The sequence below is a fragment of the Patella vulgata genome, chromosome 9, assembly GCF_932274485.2.
Source record: "Patella vulgata chromosome 9, xgPatVulg1.2, whole genome shotgun sequence".
NCBI classification, from domain to species: domain Eukaryota; kingdom Metazoa; phylum Mollusca; class Gastropoda; family Patellidae; genus Patella; species Patella vulgata.
The window spans coordinates 13,672,085-13,678,084 of NC_065887.2; the positions used below are offsets into that span (position 1 = coordinate 13,672,085).

The 6,000-nt window shown below is 32.8% G+C and overlaps 1 protein-coding gene across 2 annotated transcripts in view; it reads right to left on the bottom strand.

Moving 5' to 3' along the window:
• Positions 1 to 4,254, bottom strand: part of LOC126831901 (rap guanine nucleotide exchange factor 4) — a 50,562-nt gene extending 46,308 nt beyond the window's left edge. The window contains exon 1 of one of the 2 annotated variants that reach the window (XM_050562558.2): positions 4,072 to 4,254. The gene's annotated coding sequence lies outside the window, so the exon portion shown is untranslated. Of the gene's footprint in view, positions 1 to 4,000 lie in introns of both variants that reach the window. The other variant, XM_050562555.2, reaches the window with a different exon arrangement.
• Positions 4,255 to 6,000: the final 1,746 nt, after the last annotated feature.

Genomic DNA, 6,000 nt, shown 5'->3' on the forward strand with positions numbered 1-6,000 from the left:
TTTCAAAGTGATCAAGGGCCATAACTCTGGCAAAAATTATCGGAAATTGCTGAAAATCACTTGGCTTCCTCGTCTCATGGTCTTCAACACTGTATATAAATTTAAAGTCAATTGGATATTAACTTTAGCCTCTAGTGCGTCCACAAGAATTTTCAAAGTGATCAAGGGCCATAACTCTGGCAAAAATTATCAGAAATCGCTGAAAATCAATAGGCTTCTTTGTCTCATGACCTTAAACACTGTATATCAATTTAAAGCCAATTGGATATTAACTTTAGCCTCTAGAGCATCTACAAGATTTTTCAAAGTGATCTGGCAGTAATTATCGAAAATCGTTGAAAATCAATAGGCTTCTTCGTCTCATGACCCTAAACACTGTGTATAAATTTAAAGTCAATCGGATATTAACTTTAGCCCATAGAGCGACAACAATATACGACCACATTTCAATGTTGGCGTATAAAAATGAAATCAAATGGGATAATGAAGCCCTGCATACACCATGCCAGGATAGTGGCACTATTGCCTATTCCAATATAAACAGGATCTTTTTTTTATCACAACCGAAGGACTAGAGGCTTTTCCTTACCAGGTCCTGTTACAGAATAGTATAAAACTGTTTTGGATAAAGCACATTTTCATGTGGTTTTTAACCAAACTAAAGACTTTTTAACGTATCAACCCAATGTGTCTAAGTAATAAAAATCAAATTCTTTTAATATTGATTGTATAATTTTTTTTATGGGAAACCAATAAAAAGCCATCTTCTCAAATTGGAAACCGATGGAAATCGAAGGTTTCAAGCAAAATTTTAAAGAATAAGTGATCTAAAAATCAGAAAGGTACATGTATAAACTGACTGTAATTATGACTTTCCCTGAGCAAATCAGACTTAATTAAGATTTTGCCGAAAATAACCTTTTCGTTGAAAGTCTGTTTTACAATCAGACATCAGTGTTTTGGGCTTCTATGGAAAGTTATCACCCCTGTTCAATACTCAGCCTGTATTAAATCCAAAAACTGATTTCATTATTTGTACAAACTAGTCAAACATTTATCATTTTTTGTTTAGTTGATTAAGTTCAAAACTTCTTAAGTTATTCGGAAACTACAATGGTTGCAATTAGGGACAGAGGTCTAATAATATAGGCTATGCCTGTTCCCCCAATCCCTATTCAGATACAAATTTGAATAAAATATTGTTTAATTAAAAATGACTGCAATTTCTTATAAAAAAAGAACTGGGTAACCTAATACATGTAGCTTTTAATATACTGTATTTTCCATTTTTTAATATTGTACAGGAAACCAGCAGAGGAAAATTAATTTCTTGCCAAATTTATAGCCACTAATTTAAAAAAATACATATCCACAATATAGAATGTTGCTATTAAAAGTCTTCTTACTACATTAATGTAATAATTTTACAGATGGTTGACTCCCATTCTTAAATGTTTTTGTAATAAAAAAAGAAAAGTTTAAAGCAGCATGTACTAACATATTTTAGCTGTGAGATTATTATTGTTATTGGTTAGTCATGCACTAGATCCTGTCAATAAAATTATGATAAATATTTTCAATTCAAACACAAATTTTTATAATAAAATTAGCTTCTATTATAAAATATTAATAATGACAGCGTAATGGTGTGTCAACCAGACAGATCTAAAAAAAAATTAAAATAAATATATATATAATACAAATATATGTACTCTGGTCTGATTACACTTGTACAAACAGACTTGAAACTGTCAAGTCATTTTGATATATTATAACAGGTTATAACTGGTACGGATACCGAGGCACTGTAACAAACTGCACATTTTATTCTATTTTGTCATCGTTCTTCTTGTCGTGAAAAAATCACTAAAAATTGTCAAAATAAAGAATTTTATAATGCATTAGTTAAATTTTATCCACACTCGAACTCTCCCTCCAATGGACACCTTTAATTTGAAAATTCCTGAATCTGCCCTTCTGTAATGAATCACAACATAATCAAATTTAATTAAAAAAGGTAGGAGTTCTTTGATTGTCTTCGTTAGCTCGTACAAACAAAATAGTTTTAAAATTAAAATTGACATAAATAAATTGATTATTCATCCCACATCCCATCATAGTAATTTTGGATGTTCAAATTAATGTAAAATCTGTTAATCCAATCCAACCCATTAAATTTATGAGAAGAACAAATCTTTTAGTGGTTTTCAAGGAGTTTAACAAACAACCCTGTACAATTACAGCTTACTTTACATAGGTTACATCTTGGACTTTTGATAATTAGGAGAGTGTTATATTATTGGAAATCAATTTTCAAAAGTAATAATACATTTCTCTAGTACAATGATTTAATATAATTTGAACCTAGAGAAAGAGAGAGATAGAAATGGGGTTTAATGTCCACTCGACACAAACTAGGTCATTTCTGGACTAACATATGGTTTAATTTTATTTCAACAATTTGCTGCGCATAGGGGTCTTTAGTAGTGGAAGGAAACCTGAGGACCCGGAGAAAACCCACGAGGTTGGACAGGCGACCCTACTCCTTGTCACGTACAACTGGGGAATCGAAACCACGCCAGCTGACTCAGTGATAGACCTTATGATGCACCACGCACATGCTAACACTCAATTTAAACCTAGAACATTTGAGTACAGTTATATATACATTTGTGTACAGTTATGTATGCATTTGCATTGTATTTTATATTATCATCTGTTGCATCAGTAAGTTGCAACATCAAACTATTTCAAGAAACTGACTTTGATCCACAAAGTTTCATCTAATTTGACCCTAGTTGTTTTTACATTCATAAAACCACATTAAGTTTCAAAGAAAATGACAATGACGCACAAAGCTTTATCTAATTTGACCCTAGTCTTTTTTACATTCATAAAGCCACATTTCATTGACAATATCAACTGTCAAGGCTATTTAATTTAATTGAATTCTTTCCTGGTACAAAGTTAAACAGCCTGATTAGACGACACATCATTCCAAACAGTTAATTTCACGTATAGAGTCGATTTCAGTGTGTGCACACATTCCAATACCAGAATATCTAACATTCAAAATATAAACACAACAAAACCTAATGAAACATGTCGGTTATTAACATATATTATACTAACAAGGTTACAGATCTTTAAACAGGAATTATGTAACAGCTAAATCTGTCTATTGCAGGTCTTTCTTTGGGTCTTAAATGTTATCTAAATTATTAATTAGACATTTATTAATCAACTATAGTTGCCATCGGATGTCACCGATTTTAAGTAGATTAGAATGGTTTGATCATTTAATGATTTAATTTGAAAATGGAGAATGGAGGCTAAGACTCGATTGATCAGAATGATGGTTATGATCAATGCACACATCTTGTCAATAAAGTAATTTGAAAATTTTTCAATATATTCATTTTGCATTATCTATTTTTGAAATATTATTGCAAGAATAACCAGCTCTTTCTAAACCTTACATAATGGCCCTTTAATAGAAGTGAAATGAAATGGGGTTTAAGGTCTTACTTTTTGCACCAACTGGGCTACTGAAGATCGGCATACATGACAGAGTTTGCTATAAGGGTAATTTTGCTCCGACAAGGGGAAACCATGCCGGAAAATATCGATAACCTTTCTCAGTCAACACCAGGGTCAAACTCAAGACATCCTGGTTAGCAAGCCATCGCCTTACTCACTGATTCACTCCAGCCCAAGAAACACATCAGAATGATACAAGTCGGTTATAACACAAATTATACTCTAACACGCTTATGAATCCTTAATAGAAATCTCTCATAAATTTTCAATGAATGAACAAGACATACCAGTGAAAAACACCAAGAAAGGCTTAAGCACAAACATACAAGAAAAAAAAATTTAAGCAATTTAACCCGTTAAATATAAACACATTAAAAACAAATATCAAACAGTGAATTCCCTGTCCTATGTTGTCCTCGTAAGTGATCCAGAATGAAATTAAATAACTTGGTTAATTTACATATTGACACATTCCATTTATCACGGAACCTAATGAAGTCTGGGGTTTAAATGCTGTTATATATACGCAACTGTAAACGCTGTCCACTGTGGACAAGAATTCCTCTTCTTTATACAAGTGACCATCAGCCTGTTTAAACACCAAAAGTCAACACAAAAACTCAACAGTCAGTGTTGTGTTTGGTTTGTACTTTACAGGTAAACTCCAAGATCAAAATATAAACACAACGCGAGCGAGGTTTACTACAGGTGGTGTCACACTGGCTGGGTGATCAAATCTTCTAGAGGTGCTACATGTACAGACAGCAGGGCGACTTACAATTAAAGGGACATATCATTGAAAATACTGTACATGTTTTAATGTCCTTTAATATCCACAGTTTAAATTAAAGGAACATGTTGTTGAAAATACTGTCAATCTTTTAATTGCCTTATATCCCTATTTCAAAAAGCAAGCTAAATTTTAATGAGGCAATTACAAAGAAGTACAGTATATATTTTTATTTCGATAAAATTCATTCATGCTTAAGGGACTTTAACAGTGGGGGATAATGGGAGGACGTGTAGAAAACCCATGAGATCAGGCAGGGGATGTTACTTTTTGACACATATAAACATGGGATCCTCAACACTTAACAATAACAGACCTTATGATAAAAAGCACATGACCTCTCTGCCACCCAAACCAACTATTCAAAATTTGTATTGCCTGCTTTGTATTTTCAAAATTTGCATTGCCTGTCTTGTATTTATAACATCTCTTATTTCAGCCGTTAAAAACTAAAAATTAATTTACAAATTGAGATAATGCTAACAATTATCCTGTTATTTTTTGAAACAATTTAGGTAAACTGAGATTCACAAGAAAACCCTGACTATCAGTTATTGAGAAAAATTTGAAAGTGTGAGCCCTGTTTGCTCTGTCTATTTATTGTTCTGCAGTTTCGTTGCTTTTTCTTATATACAATTGAACATTTAGCTCAATATCTGTTGAAGATCAGTTTTAGTTATCAGGTTTCAATATTGAAACTAATTTGGTATGCATAAGGTCAGGCCCAAGTTTCACAAAGCGAGAGAGAGGGAGAAATGAGGTTTAACATCCACTCGTCACAAACTAAGTCATTTTGGGACCAACACATGGTTCAATTCTATTTCAATAATTTGCTTGCAAGTAGGGGTCTTTTGCAGCGGGACGAAACTAGAGGACCCGGAGAAAACCCACGAGGTTGGACAGGCGACCCTGGCTTCACAATGACTTCGCAAACATAAGTTAAGAATTTACACAACTTTCAATCACTGTTTAAGAGAAATATCTTTGATCCAGAAACACAAAACTTTGCACATAGTTTCATTGGTGTATTTGATTCATTAAAACAACAAATGTTTTATAAATGGCTCTATTTTTATCTAAAATAAGGCGAACAATTTTGAGTATATTCTTAGGGCCAGGACAATGGAACCTTTACTAAAGTTTGGCGAGGATTACAAGGAAAGTGTGCCCAGTTATTCGGATAGGATGTAAACCCAGGTCCACCATTTTATGTACACATTGGTATGAACTCAACAGCACCATTGGAATTCGAAGAGGATTACCATAGATAGGCACACGTAACCATAGAAACAAAAACTCCTCCTATATGTCCGTCTCAAATTGACAAAAGAATTGTGACAATAAGAGATTAAAATTCCAGTATATTCCATTCCTAATTTACAACAAAACAAATAAAATAAGATGTCTTACTAATGGCCTGAAATTATAAGCTGAGTAGCCTGTGTTCATCTTATAACGAGATTTGTTTGAAATAGCCAACATTCTCAGCTCTTGGTCAATAAAAAAACTCATTAGCTCTCACTAACGTCAAATATAAACATCATTGCGTTGTTATACATTATAAAAAATGTGAAATAAAAAATTACGGTCTCCAACGATTGATTGTCATCCAATGCAAAGCAACAAATTCAACAATAACAGATTTGATCTTGTTTGTAGCAGAGACGTAA